This window comes from Rhinolophus hipposideros, assembly GCF_964194185.1.
Source record: "Rhinolophus hipposideros genome assembly, chromosome: 19".
In the NCBI taxonomy this organism is placed as follows: Eukaryota; Metazoa; Chordata; class Mammalia; order Chiroptera; family Rhinolophidae; genus Rhinolophus; species Rhinolophus hipposideros.
In genome coordinates this window covers 36061706-36074871 of record NC_138065.1, presented here as the reverse complement: position 1 = coordinate 36074871, position 13166 = coordinate 36061706, and the positions used below count along the sequence as shown (strand labels likewise).

Genomic DNA, 13166 nt, shown 5'->3' with positions numbered 1-13166 from the left:
GTCCTCACCATCATCTCAGACTCACAGTGCCCTCCCCGTTCTCCATTCCTGACCACCCTATGTTCTCACACGGACTGGTAGACAAGAGTACATGCACCTGGAAAGTGATGGAGAACCCAGTGGCTCCACAACCAAAGCCTCTTGGGAGCTGGGATGCACACAGCCACCAGACCCTAGTTTGGATTTAGCCTGGAATTCTGAAGCATTTTTCAGGACTGGGCGGGGCCTTTGCTGGGCCCCACCCTCCATGGCCTCAGGGTACTCTGAGGAAAGGGAAGAGCCCTGAAACTACCCTAGATAAGCTGCAGAACTGACACCCCGAGGAGGATTCAGAAACCCTGGCTTGACCTTTTGGTGACTTTTAGCTACCAAAGGCCAACATCATTCTAGCTGCGCCTCATCTTCCCACAAATGCTGGTGAACAGCTACCTTTGCGTTAAGTTCATGTCTCCAAAACTGACCACAGACATGTGACATAATGTCCTCTGCCAACTGCCCGAAAGCTTAAAGAGTCTGTGGAGGGCAATCCCCTCCTGGCCAGCAGCGAGGCCAGCTTTGGCCCAGACCCAGGGAGGAAGCTGATGGCACCAGAGGCGGCCCTCTCACCCCAGTCTGGAGGGGAGAAGCTTCCAGAAGTCCACCACCCCAGGCACACCCCAGACGCCCAGCTCACACGGGGGCGGCCATCCGACAGTGCAGCTCACAGAACATTGTAGCACCTCAGTACAACACTGGACGTCAGGCTCTTGGGGCTGACGGGCTTGATTAGGACAACAGAAGAGGGAAAGCAGGGGGAGAGCCTAGAAAGGGGACCCAAGAGAAGCAGGAAGAATGGAAAAGAGTGCCACAGTTGTTTTAAAAGCTAAAACTCCTCAAACTAAATCTCATGCAGACACATCGGCAAATAAGAGTATATAGAGAAACTGTTGGGCTTAAAGCAAGGCCTGTGGGGTCTCCTACGATTGACACCCCTCAGGCAGCTCTTTCGGCTAATCTTAGGAGTTCCAGTTTAATTTTCAAACATAATAATAATATAATACGACCTTACGCTTACTAATACTTGGCAGTTTGCATTTTTACATATAACATCACACCTAGTTCTCACACTAACTCTGCGGCAATATTACCATCATTCTATTTCTGTTGAGGAAACTGAGGCCCTGAGTTGTCAAGCAACTTGCCCCAAATCACACAGCTAGCAATGGCAGGGCAGGAACTTGAATATGGCCTTTCTGACCCCAAGTCCAGTGCTCTTTGGTCTGTGTCATGGCTAGGGGAAAATGTCCCACATCCCAACCGTCACCAAAAGACGGTTTGTGATGAAAGGCAGTACAGTCTAGAGACCAGCCCTGGAACCAGGCCACTGAGGGTCAGTCCCTTCTGTCATTCACTTACTTCTGTCATCTCCTCAGCTAGAAAATGGGACAATAATAGTACCTGCCTCTAAGGCTTGGAGTTACAGTTAAATGTGTTAGCCCATATAAATGACAGTACACGACACATAAATAAGCATTTAACATCCTTCACTCCTAGCATTTATTCAGTGCCTGCTGCACGCAGAAGCCTACATCTCATTCTATTGTGGGCAGTGGGGGGAGTGGTACAGGACCCCAAGTTACCAGACAGTTCCCATTCCCAAGGGGTTTCCAGTCTGGGTGGGGAATCACACCTCTGCACAAAGTCCAGGAATGGTTTCCAGCGTGGTTGGGTCCTAAGAATGTGTCCTGGAGAGTGAAAAGGATGATTTGGACACCTTACCCAGAGAGACGCACCTCTGTTTGGGGGCCTATTTGTTACAGTAGCTTAATCTATCCTAATCAATATCTGTCACAATCAGGATCTCTCAGTAGCAGCTAGAAATCTGCTTTTTAACGAGTTCCCAGGCTAGATTCTATAGCTGTTGCTGTGCAAGAAGCACCAAGCCAGACCATCGTGCCAGCTTCTGGGTCACCTTTTCCCCCTCACTGGCCACTCCTTCGCCCCCCATTTCTCAGAGTGCCGGCTGGTCTCTCGTATCTACATTCATTTTCCAGGTGAGCTAATCCAGCTCCTACCTTAAATGCCACCTAAGGCTAGCAATATCCCGATTTCTCTCTGTGATTGGGACGTCAACCCTGAACTAGTCATTCCAACGGCCATATTTGTTTACCAGGCATCTCAAGGTAACACATCCAACCCCGCTCAACCTGCTCCTCCCTCTCAGTAAAATGGTGCCACCAAGCACCCTGTTACATGGACCCAAAACTCTGGGTTCTCCTTGGCTTACTGTCTGTAGCACAACAGCGCATTCTGTTGGCTCTCCCTCCAAGCTTATCTAATGGCTGCTCACCACCTCCAGCATCGCTGTCATCTCCCCACCAACTACAACGTTAGTCTCCGAGCTCATTTCTCACCTCTGCCTCTGCCCCTTCCAGTCTATTCAAAACCCAGCAGCCTTTTAAAAACAGAAGTCAGATATGTCACTCCTCCACTCCAATGGCCCCATCTCACTCAGGATAAAAAGTCAGTGTCCGTAGAGTCCCATGTCATCTGGCCTCTGGCCTCTCTGTCCTCGTTTCCCAGCACTTTACCCTGTTCACAGGCTCCAGCGACACCAGCCACACTTTTTCTTGGCTAGTAGAAGAGCCTTCTTCTGCTTGCTGTCTCCTGCCAGGAACGTTCTTCTCCCTGACACCTCAATGGCTTGTTCCCTCATTTCAGGTATCTACTCAAATGTCACCGCACACGTGAGGCCTTTGGTGGCCCACATGGAAATGCAGCAGCCCGGCAGCCCCATCACCTGCAGCACTTTCCTCCAAAGCACTTACTGCCATCTAGCATCTTCTGCCCGAGTACAAGCTTCCTGGGGGCAGGGATGTTTCTTTTGTTTACTGAGGTACCATCTCTGAGAACAGTGCCCATGAGAGACGCTCAGTAAGTATTTACGGAAAGATGGAACGGCTGCCTGATGGTGTTCTGCAGAAAGCAGGACAGCCTGTTTCTCACTAAGCATGCTTCCCAGTACCTAAGTCTTGTCATCTCAACTGTTTGAAAAGTCTACAATTCTCCCACTTATAGCGAGAAAAGGCAAAGCTGGCAATCAGGGTTGACTACAGGGGTGGGGGGTAGTCAGCGACAGGAGGGGGAGGGTTCAGCCCTCTGGGGCTAGAAGAATGGGGCTTGAGCAGTGCTCCCAACTCCTGTGAACGAGCCCTGGGTCAGGGGGCAACAGCCCAGAGCCAGCCACCTGGGAAGGAGGGGAAAATGCTGAGAAGGATTTTTAAAGATAGGCAGGCCAACAACTCAATTCAATAAGGAAGTATGGGCACCTTACAAGCATGGGCACCTTGCTAAAGGTGCCCCACAAGGTGCTAGAGACCTCAAATCATATTTGCCGGGGTTCCTTTCTGTAGACTTGATCATAGGAACAGATAAGAGAGAGCAGGGCCAGGTTTTCCCTTTCAGCTCATGCTGTTGTTTTCACTATTTATTTTAAACCTTTCTCTTCTTCACAAACCATGACCACTCCCCTCAGTCCCACCGGCACACTTCACTTCCTACTGCACAGAGAAAAAATAGAAGTCTTCAGACCAGAACACCTCCACTTCCTGCCGCCACGCCTGCGTGTCTCCCTGCAGGGGACGCCCCAGTTCACCTCTCAGGGCCATGGCAGCGGTGATCTCTGAATTAGGCCAGATTCTACCTCTTCTGGACTCCAGCCTCCTTAGGGGTCCTTGATGTTGATTATCACCCATCCCACTGGCTTCACCACCAAGCTCTCCCTTTTGGCTGGCTCCTTCCACCAGCACTGAAACAATCACAAGTCTCTTCTAAAATGAAAGCAACACAAAAATTCTCACTCTCGTATATCTCTAAAATGTGAGCTTTCCTCCTTCCCACAGCCAAACTTCTTGACCTATCCTCACCCTCACACACTGTCTCCCTTGGCCTCTCTTCAATCCAATCCTTGGCCCCGTCCGGCCTGGCTTACACCCACCACGCCACCCAAACTGCTCTGGGTCACTAACACCAATGGTCAGTTTTCAGTCTTCATCTTCCTGGCCCCTCTACAACATCAGACATTGTTGACTGCCCTCCTTCCCAGAAAACACACACTTTGAAATACTGTTTCCCTCTAGCTTCCCTGACACCACTGTCCTGGCACCAAACAGCATGCACAAGCTAACAGCTCCCAGTGGTCTCTCTCCTCTGTGTTTAGACCCACATGTGCTACTGCCTCCCTGGCGTCTCCTTCCGACTGTCTCACAGGCACTCCAAAGCCCACACATCCATAACTGAACCGATCTGTCCTCTCTCCACAGCTCCCTCTTGGTGAAGACCCACTGCTAATCTTGCTGTTGTCACCAGACAACTGGCCTCATTTCTGGCGATGCCTTCTCTATCCTCCCCCACATCCAATTGTCACTGAAGACCCCTGAGTGTACCTCATAGACACATCCCACTTACCTCTCCACCCCCCACCCCAGATTCAAGCCACCACCCCGTCAGCTGGTCCTGCAGCGGCATTCTTGTGTGTAATGGGTCTCCCTTCCTATAGTGGATCCTCGCCCCCTCCTCTCCAGTAACTGGTCCACCAGCCCACTTGCTCCTCCAAAGCATTCTCCACACAGCAACCAGACTGAGCTTTTGAAAATGCCGAGCTGCTGTCAGTCACACAATCTTTTCACAGCCTCCCATTACCCTTCCGGTTCCAAGTCCCTAATCTGCCCACGTCTCCAGGATCATCTGTGAGCTCCACCCTTTATCCCAACAGCCTCTCTGCTCTTTTTGCCTTTCCTCCTATGAGTGCAGAACCTTCCCTCCTTACAGCCCTTACCCTAAGGCTGGTCTCCCTTTGCTCATGCTGTTATCTCTGCTGGAAACTTCCTCTCCCCACTTCTCACAGAGCTAAACTCATTGGAGCCCAGCTAAAGTATTACATATTCAGCTAAGCCTTCGCATGCCTCCTCAGCCAGCTTAGGTTCTTCTTCCTCTTTACATGCTCTTTTGTCACACTGTACTTCTCTTTCATAGCCCTTAGCATGATTAAAATTCATTTTTATATAATTATCTGTTCAATATTAATCTGTACCAGCAAGCAGAAGACAGAGCTGGGACTGTGTATGTCTTTTTCAAGAACCGTTTTCAAGGTTCTGGCACAAAGCAAGTACTCAAATATTTGAGTGAAATAGTAGCTGTCACCGTGGGTGCCTGCAATGGGCCGGAGGCTGTGGTGAGGAGCTTTGCGTGGGTTGTTCTACTTACTCGACACAGCAACCCAGGGCGGTACGGGTACCAGTTTTATTATTTGTGTTCACGTTTTACAGATTGGTCTGGATGCTCAGGGGAATTGCGTCTTGTGTTCATGGAAACGAAGCTGGTAAGTGCTGGCTAAGGCTTCACTCTCAGGCTTTTGTCCCATCCAAGCCACTACATCGCACCACCCTCTGCAGGTCCCGTGCTACTCACTCACTGCCTTAGACTCCGTGGGGCTCAGCCCAACAGAGGTGGGTGGAATGACACACTACGTCATCTCATTCGTGCTCGGTGCTCGCAGTCACCTTTGAGGTCCACACACAAGAATTACAATTCCCCTTTTCCATATAAGGGAGGAAAATGGAGTTTGAGGGGTTCAAAGTATCACCTAGCAGTAAGTGGCCATGCTGAGCTGGAGCCTAGCTCCTTGTCTGGGGGGATTTTCTCCACCAGTTAGGCTCTGACAGCTGGGGTTATGCAGGGAAGCTGTGCAGAGAAGAGTTCACAGAGCAGGCCTGAGGCGGCTATCCTCAGAGACGGCCGTGGCTGATGTCTGGGAAGGTGGTGTGGGGCAGCTTCCCCTAAGGATTAGTGTGCCTCACTGTGCCTACACTGTCTGCAAGCAGTTGTGGCTTATGCTGACCACCTGTCTGTCTTCCGGAAGTCTGGAATTTTGGTATATGTTAGGCAGAGGGTGTCTGTGAGCCCTCCTCGATAAGAACCCTGGGCATGGAGTCTCTAATGAGCTTCCCTGTTTGACAACATTTCCCACATGTTGTCACAATTCAGTGCTGGAGGGATTAAGCAAGAATTAAGTCACCTATGTGACTTCACTGGGGAAGGACTCTTCGAAGGTTCCACCTGGTTTATTCCAGAAGTCGCCCCGTGTCTGTTCCCTTTGCTGATTTTGCTTTGAGTCCTTTCCCTCTCATAAACCATCCACGTGTGCCAAATGCGGGAGCCTGTGAGTCCTCCCAGCAAAGCATCAAACCTGGGCATGGTCGTAAGGACCCTCAACACAGAAGCCTTCCTAATTAGAGACTCATTTTGAGTTTTCTTTGAAAGGGGTGAAAGGGGCATGAATTAATGGCCTAAAACAGGAGGCATTCTAGGCAGGGGAAATGGTGTGAAGAAAGTGAAGAATAGGTAAGTCAGGTGTAGAAAGCCCTACCTGTTTCACGTAAACAGAGCTCATGCTGAGAAAATCGAGCATTAGTTACGAGGTGGAATAGACGGGGCTAGAGAAGTCAAACGTGTTAGAAAGATGCAATGTTGGTGAGTGAATCACTTGAAGTCAGACATGTGGAATTGTTGGTATGAAGGGAAGATTGAAAGAATTTAGTGTCTGGCTGCCCGTAGCTAATACGTGGCATTGGACTTTTGTATGAAACGTCCGGGGAGTGCTATTGAGAGGTTGAAGCAACACCCCAAATTATTGGGATGTCAAATAAACCACCTCAATATAAGGAAATCAATCTGCTCCAAAATAATCTACTTTCCATTTATTTAGGGCAGTTACCGACTCCTTGCTTTATCCCTTAGAAATGCCTTTGCCCACAGTCCAATATTCCCTTCCACCCGTCCTGAGGGCTTCCTGGAATAGGTTGGTTAACCACTTCTTTTATTCTGCATCTACTTAACACGTACGCCTCCACTCTATTATCTTGCCTTTAACCCAGGAGTCACGGTAAGTTTCAGGTTACATCCTAGGTCCCCACCCGGCCTCTTTCTCAGACTCCTAATGTCACGAAGGCAGAAGGGGAGCTTTCATGACCTGCTGCACTTCACCCCATCCACCTGCCTCCATCTAGGGCCCCACTAGGGAGGCTCAGACACAGCTTCCTGTCCCAGCCATCCCCCCTCAGTAAGGGTGAGTGGAAAGGGCTCTCTCTGGCTGACAGCTTGACATCAAGCCAGCCTCACTCCTCATCCTGCTCTGACTTCACAGTTGGCTACCACTCGAGTAATTGCTCCGCTCCTGGTGATGAAGCTAATGCCTGTATTTTGTGTCCCAAACCCATTTTATTTCTTCTGTTTGGTTCCTGTTTTGCCTCCCTGTCCAGTGCTATTCTTCCTCCAGGGCTGCATTGCTCTGACTACAAGTCATTCTAAAGACTAGCATCCTGCCCCTGAAATCTGCCCCTGGGGCCAGGCCTCCATTATCGGAGGCTGCCTGCTCTCTCTGCTCTCTCTGTCCTCCGCCTGCTGAAGGCTTGTCCCAGCGTCTCCCCACCATGTCCTGCCCCAGCTCACCCACTCGGGCCCCTGAGGTCTGCCTGGTCTATAGATTGCAAAGCGACAGCCACAGGCTAGTTTAAATGATGGTCTACCCTGGCACATGGCAGTTCTTTTGCTCATCTGTTTTTAATTTAAATTCCAGTGCCTTTAGGCCAGACACACATTTTCTACCTCCCCCGAGACCCTACAACTCCCTGTTACTGCTATTAAATACAAGGAAGAAGAAAACCAGCTTTACTGAGTACCCACCACACACCAGGGCTCTGTGTACATACTGGCTCATTTACCCCTTCCAGCAACCCCACGTGGGCAAGATTACTATCTCTATTTACCGGTAGGAATACAGAAGTCCACAGAACTTGGGCAACGTGTCCAGATCATACAACCACTACCAGCAAGGCATAAATCCAGAATGAAACCCAGGCCTGCCAGATTCTGAAGTCCACACTATTTCCACTACGGCATTAGTGAAAACAGTAGGTCTCGGTCAGGCTATGCATTAAGGAGGCCCCTCTGCAGCAATGTGGGAGAGAAAAGAGAAGGGCAGGAAAGCGAGTGAATGCACAATTCAGGTAGAACAGCCAAGAGGTCGGGCGCATGTGAACTCAGGTAGCAGCCCTGGTGACAGAGTGGCTGGGGGCAGCCAGGCCAGAGGTGCCCGAGGGTGAGCACTGATCTCTGCGCAGGTTAGGGGAACACAGAGGAAGGGGTGGCTCCGGACCAGTATCTCAGGGGTTCCTCAACTATCACGGAGAAGATTCTGTGTATCAGAAATCAAACTGGCCAAGAAGGGAGCTGGGTGGCAGACGGGATCAGCCTTTTCTTCAGAGTGTTGGTTAAGCTTTGGGAGCAGAGGGAGCTCTAGGGAGAGGAGCATAGGGAAGAGCAAGCCAGCTGAGGACCCAGCCCCACACAGGCACTTGCAGGGCAGGAGGAAAAGAAGTTCGAGGTCAAGTAAGGGAGCCTCAGTGGGGACGGTGTGGCCCCCTCCACGGAGATGGCAACAGCTGCAGAGCCAGCTGGCGACAGCAGGATTACCAGGCCCTGAAAGCCTTCAAAGAGTGATCTGAGCAGTGCAGCAGGTGTACGGCATTGATGGGGGACGACAGCACAAGTGCAAGTGCTGGCTAGTCTTCCAGAAGCATGTCGGTGAGAGGAGAGGAGAGGGGCTGGGGAAGCATGGGGTCCTCTCGTTTAACAGAGACTGGGCCTGTGGGGGAGAGAAGGAGTCAGTGGTAAGATGGAAACGGAGGGAACTGTCTCTGAGGGAGGAGAGCTGAATCAGGCGTGGGGGTGGAAAAGGTACTCTGTCGTGGAGCAGGAGAGCATCTTTTCCTTGACAGAAAAAAATACCATAAAAAGCTGTGAGGGATATTCAGGGATGCTCTGAATCTGTGAGGAGGGAAGTGGAGAACATGACAAAACAGGAGTCCTGGGGATCTGCTGAAAGTAAGTGAGATGGGTACCCCTTCCCACATGCCCCCAGGAGGGGCACCCACTGGCTGTGTCATCTAACATTGGCCCTACAAGCATGTTCGGAGGTACCTGTTCTTGCTACAATGCAATCTGAGCACCTCCGCCTGCCTCCAGGTAACAACATGCAGAATGAACTCATCACTCTCATTGCGTGTGGAGTTTGCAGTTTTTTTTCAGGACTGATGAGTATTTTCACATTTATTTCCTCTTTGGTCCTCCAGCTCACTTCCTCACAAAACAGGGCTGCCGGGGGCCATCTAGGTCAACTGATGTCTGACCCTCCAAATAAAGCTGTCCACTGGGCAAAGCAACAAACTAATTGCGACCCAACCTTGGCCTGGGCAATGGTAGAAGCCTGCCAGCCCTGGGAATGGCTTCTGCCCCATGGCATGTTCCCCTCTATCCCCAGCATACATACAGATACCTACCTGCTACACTCTGATAGAGTGAAAGCTCCTGCCCCAGAGGAACCACAGAAAAAGCCACCACCTGGGCAGGAAAACCTCCTCGGAGACTGCATGGGCCACTGCTCCCCCTTTCCCTGGTCTATCAGCTCTTAAAGAACCCCGGTGAGTGACAAAGGTGTCAGGCAGCTTTTGATGAATGCCTTCCTGCTTCCCTCACGCTCCTCTTGCCCAGAATCCCGGCTTCCTTCAGCCAAAATACTATGAGAAGAGCACAGGAATTGGAATCAGCAGACGGGCTGGGGTTGTGGCTGGTCCCTATGGGAGATCTTTCAAGTCACTTCTGACCCAGTTTGCAACCAGGTAAAGTGGACGGAATGGCACTTGCTTCTCCCTTCTCTCAGGGAGGCAGTGAGAAGTGGCTATCTGAAAAGGGTACAGTGCTATTCTCATTTCTGAGAGCTAAACAAATCCTGCGGCAGCTCAGCCCCTCTCCCCAGAGCCGTACCCAGCACACGTTCCCAGCCATCAGTTCCTGGCAGCTCAGAGCCCATGGGAGACACATCTCAAATAAATTCAATGTAAACATTTGTTTTGGCCTCCTCTATGTCAGATTCCAGGATAAACAGGAACACATACACAACTTGTCCTGAGTGCACCCAGCTGGGTAGGGTGGGCGTCTGTTCATGGGGTGCCCAGGGCAGCTGACAGGAGAGTGTGCTCCATGTGGGAGCAGACCATACACGCATTATCAGAGTCTGGGTCCCCTTGCTGACCCCTGAAATCGAAGAGAAGTTAAGCAGATTTAACGCTCTAAGAAAGCAGGACGTGGGGCGTGGAGCAGAAAACAGAGACTTTGCAGAGGCAGGCCTGGCCTGGCAGTGGAGCCTAAAGGGTTATTACACTCTCCGTGCTGCACCCTCACCATCTGAAAGATATGGAGAATAATACTACTTTGGCCTGATTCACAGAGATATCACAGAGGATAAAATGAGACCATAATGGCAAGAGCAATGAGAAAATGCTTTAAAAGGGAAAAAGCTTTACAAACAAGGAATTACCATTTTTTCTTCAGGGTCCTTCCCAGTGAAGCTGAGATAATCATGAAGCTCTGTTTGTCTAAATGCTGACAAGCATTTCCCATGGCTAACCTAACGGCACTGATTCAGGCATCTAGCTCCCACCTTCTGCAAATCATCTCTACTGAACTCTCAGTTGCTACAGTTAGTAATTCCAGTGGATGGGGCCCCATCACTTTTCCATATTCTTTCCACAGCGCTGCCACCCATGGCCAGTGGGCACGCAGGTGATGCTTGCTGACAGATAGAAACACTGCCCATTCTATCCCCACTGTCAAAGACCTCAGCCCAGAGGACCTGAGAAAGTCGCCTCCCCTCCGGCAGGACTTCCAGAGGTTGGCTCAGACAGGAGACTTTCTCCTGTCTCTGTCCAGGATCCAGAGAAGGGGAACCCATGATCTGGGAGCAAACTAGAGTTCAAAACAAAATAATAACAAAAACAACAACAAAAATCTTTATAGAGATTAGACATTTTCTGCTTCCATCTCACGGCCATCTTTCTTGCACTAATTTCTCTCTCTCTCTCTCTCTCTTCCTCTCTTCCTCCCTTCCTCCCTGCCTCTCTGTCAAATTAAAGTAGGGGGTGGGAGTGTTTAGATGATAAGGTTTTCACCCAAACCATCAATTGTGCTAACACCCCTGTCTTTGGCTGTGTGTATAAGGCAGAGCTGGAGGCTGGCTGCACTCTGGATTTGAGAAGTCCTACCCAGCCTTTCCCTGCCTAAAATTATCTCTCACACACCCAGAACTGTTCTATTCCCAGAAGCACTTGAACCGATTTCTTTGTCTTCCACAACCCTTTTAAAATGCAAATATTTCTGAAGGAAGGAACTACGGGTATATTCTACTGGCCCTGGCCCAGTTCCCACACAGTGCTTGTGCCCAATAAATATTCACTGAATTAAATCGGTTACTAGATGCCTGTCCTCACAGGAAACGGGTCAGAGCCCAGGGCAGAGGAGGGAGGGGTGTGCAGGGGGCAGCCTAGGCAGGGAGCCATGCCCCATTTCACCAACCTCACGCTGGCGTAGAGCAGGCCTGCCTGTCACAGAGAGATAACTGAGTTCCGATGAAAGTAAATCTGAAATAGCCAAATATGGAAACTATGCAGGAGGCGGGCAGAACCAGCCAAGAAGGTCTGGCCAGTGGGGTTAGCAGCAAGAGCGTGGCCCCAGTGTGCACTGATCATTCTCACAACTGCCAAAACCTTGCCGAGCCGAGCGGTAACAACGGGGAGGCAATTTAGTGCGGAGAACCCAGATGGCAGCAATTCTCTAGGTGTCCCCGGGCAACTCATTTCACCTACCTGAGTCTCGGTTTCCTTCAACTCCTTTGGGCTCTCTTTGGGCGGGGTGGGGGTGGGGGTGGGGGTGGGGGTGGGGGGAGAGTGTTGCCTGTCTGTCGGAACGAGCACGCTCGATCCAACAGTTTCTGGAGGTTTCCATTCATTCCAATATTAAAGTTTCGTGCTAGAGTGCTCAGGTTGGAAAGTCTTGCAAGAGGGGAGAGGGGGCCAAGGGGTTTGCAGTGCGGGTGTGCGGGGCACGCCTGAAAGTCCTCACCCTCCCGTGCACCCAGCCTGAACCGGGCCCCTCCAGCCCGCAACCGCGCTCTGCAGCCGCTTTCCTGGCCGGGACCCCAGTCTCGGCCTCGCCACACCCCTGCTCTGCCAAGAAGCCCCGAGCTCAGCGGCTCCCCACACGGTCCTCGCCCGCCCGCATCAGCGGCCACTGCCCGCCGGCTTCCCCAGCCCCGGGTCAGGCCCGGCCGCTGCCCTGTGCCTTCCGCCCGCGCCCCCCCCGCGGGTCTGGGACTCTCCCGGGCTCCCATCAATCCAGCGCCCGGCGCGGGGAGGGGGCGACGGGGTTCACGCCGCCGCTGCGCTTTCGGTTTCCAAGTAAGTGGGACGAGCCGAAAAACGCTCCCGGGCCCCCTCACTGCAGCCCTACAGCCGACGGGCTTCTCCCCGCGGCGCGGCCGCCCCGACGGCGACCTGCCGAGACTCACGTGTGGCTGCGCGCGCGGCTCCGCGGGCGCCGCTCCCCGGGCGCTGGGCTACTTTGGGCAGCAGCCGGCGGCGGCGAGGCGGGGCGAGGCTGTCAGTCCCGGGGCCCAGAACACAGCCCCGCCCGGCTCTGAGGGGCGGGGGAGGGCCCGCGGCCGGGGGCGGGGCCCGGGGCGGGGCCCGCGGTCAGGGGGGCGGGGCCCGGGACGGGGCCTGGGGCCAGGGGGCGGGGCCCGGGGCCGGGGGGGCGGGGCCAGGGGCGGGGCCCGGGGGAGCGGTCCCGGGGAGGGAGGGGCGCAGGTCCCCCGGACTCGCGGACGCGCTGCGAGGTGTGGGACAGGAGGCCCCGAGACCGTTACCCGAGCAGTGAGAACCTTAATCCACATTAGCACCTACAGATAAAAATCATCGCTGATTTCCCTCAAGTGCGTTTGAACTGTGTACATTTTACCCTTCGACCAGGGACAACGAGGTTCAGGCAATTCTTTCCTGTTTTCATCGTTAGCCAAGGTCTGAGAAGAAATCCATCCTTCCCCACCTTCCTTCACAGTAGTGCAAATAGCACTACATACAGTACTACGACTACTTCACCTCCGCAGTCGTACAAATTTGCCCGTCCTCCTCCTTGCTGTTGGCTCAATCCCTTCGAAGTGCAGAGCTTGCTATTGGACCAAGGGCTTTCCAAACATCTCGTTGGATTTTCAGAACAAACTTGTGAAGTAGGCCTGG

At 52.3% G+C, this 13166-nt stretch overlaps 1 protein-coding gene across 2 annotated transcripts in view; it reads right to left on the bottom strand.

Moving 5' to 3' along the window:
• Window positions 1-12569, bottom strand: part of TRAF5 (TNF receptor associated factor 5) — a 44507-nt gene extending 31938 nt beyond the window's left edge. Inside the window, exon 1 of one of the 2 annotated variants that reach the window (XM_081026810.1) lies at window positions 12440-12569. The gene's annotated coding sequence lies outside the window, so the exon portion shown is untranslated. The remainder of the gene's footprint in view (window positions 1-12439) is intronic. The other variant, XM_081026811.1, reaches the window with a different exon arrangement.
• Between the last annotated feature and the right edge of the window lie 597 nt (window positions 12570-13166).